Source organism: Capsicum annuum, chromosome 12 (genome assembly GCF_002878395.1).
Source record: "Capsicum annuum cultivar UCD-10X-F1 chromosome 12, UCD10Xv1.1, whole genome shotgun sequence".
Classification (NCBI taxonomy): Eukaryota; Viridiplantae; Streptophyta; class Magnoliopsida; order Solanales; family Solanaceae; genus Capsicum; species Capsicum annuum.
In genome coordinates, this window is record NC_061122.1 from 216,663,542 (window position 1) to 216,665,722 (window position 2,181).

Below are 2,181 nucleotides of genomic sequence, written 5' to 3' on the forward strand. Positions count from 1 at the left end.
TTCATGCCATAAATCATAAGACTCAAGAAAATAAGAAGAATTTGAACTTTTATTTATTTCAACATTCATTACATTCATCTTATAAAGGCCTTTGGTGAGATAGCCCTTTCCTACATATATTTCTCCTTTGCTAATCACAATTTTTTCAGAAACGGTTACACATTTGAATCCGTTCTTATCTAGAAGTGAAACATAAATTAAATTCCTACGTAACTCCGAAACATACAAGACATTGTTAAGTGTCAAGACCTTTTCGGAAGTCATTTTCAAGCATATTTTTCCTGTTCCTTTTACCTTAGTAGTAGCGGAGTTAGCCATGTAGATCATTTCTTTTATTTGAGCCGGAGCGAATGATGAAAATAACTTTTTCTTGGCACATACAAGGCGGGTGGCACCAGAATCCATCCACCATTCGTCACATACATGACAGGTGGCACCAGAATCCATCCATCATTCGGACATTGTTAAGTGATAAGACCTTTCCAGAAGTAATTTTCAAGCATATTTTTCCCATTCCTTCTATCTTAGCAGTAGCGAAGTTAGCTATGTAAATTATTTCTTCTACTTGAGCCAGAGCGAATGACGAAAACAACTCTTTGTTGGCACATACATGACGGGTGGTACCAGAATCCATCCACCATTCGTGAGGATTCCCTACTAAGTTGCATTCTAAGAACATTGCACACAGATTATCACATTCTTTGTTGGATTCAATCATATTTGCTTGATCCTTTTTCTTGCCTTTCTTTGAGGCACGACAATCCGTGGACTTGTGGCCAATCTTGCTACAATTGAAGCATTTTTCCTTGAATTTCTTCTTGGGTTGATTGCTTCCTTGTTCAACTTTCTTCCTTTTCTTAGAATTCTTTTGGTCATCTTCCACAATATGTGCTCCATTAATTGCAGAATTTCCTTTTGACCTTCTTTCGACAACTTTATTATCCTCTTCAATACGCAGTCGGACTATAAGATCTTCAACAGTCATCTCCTTGCGTTTATGCTTCAAGTAGTTTTTGAAGTCTTTCCACATTGGTGGTAGATTCTCAATTATTGCTGCTACTTGAAAAGCATCATTCACAATCAAACCTACAAAATAGTTTATGTGAGTATTAAGAACTTTTTCAAGTTGTTCAACTAAGTTATTTTTCAAAGATATACCTTCTGCTAGGAGATCGTGGATGATTACTTACAATTCCTGCACTTGAGAGATAACCGATTTGCTGTCTATCATTTTAAAGTCCAGGAACCTTGCAACAAAGAATTTCTTAAATCCCGCATCCTCTGTCTTGTATTTTCGTTCTAGTGCCCCCCCACAATTCATTCGATATCTTAGTTCCACTGTAAACATTGTAGAGGTTGTCTTGGATATTACTCAATATATAATTCCTGCAAAGGAAGTCCGAGTGCTTCCAAGCTTCTACAATCATGAAATACTTTTTGTCCGAGGTTCCCTCGGGCACCTCAGGAGCATCCTCACTAGCGAACTTTTGCTCGACTTGTTGAGGCAATAATAGTTGCCCCCACAGTGGTAGCCGCATCTTGCATTTGACTTTCGTTAGTCATTTTTCCTGTCACCACAAGACAATAATATTTAGTATTTTCAGAATACTACTTATAAAGTTAAGCAACTTTAAATTCTTCTTCTTGTCTCTAGTTAACAATGAAGTTTTTATGACTTCCAATTGTCAAATCGAGTGAATTTTAAACTTATGATGAAGATTTTTTGTTTTCTAGTCACTAGTTAAATTCAAACGGAGTAGAAAGCTTAAAGCTTTAATCTCCAAAAACAAGTAATACAGATTTTGGATTTATTCCTTAAGATTGTTATTTTCCTTCTACGGGTACTAGAATCTGTATTAATACAACAACAACTTCATAACAAGTTCACGTATGAACAAGAATAGTTTTGAAGTTCTTTAACACCTTCAACACAAGATTATTACTAATCTATCTAAGAAGTGTATTAGATATCAGAAAATAGATGAAACAGAAATTTTAGATCAAGTCCCCCGAGTTCAAGGAGTGTCCTTAAGGAATAATTCCCCTCACTGTACCCGAGGTTATGAAATTTTTCTCCCAGGATAAAATGGCCTTCAATCCAATTATAGTGGTACCTCAAATAATTGAATTCCATGAATGCACTCAACGGTTTGAATGATCACACAGAATATTTTTAAGAGA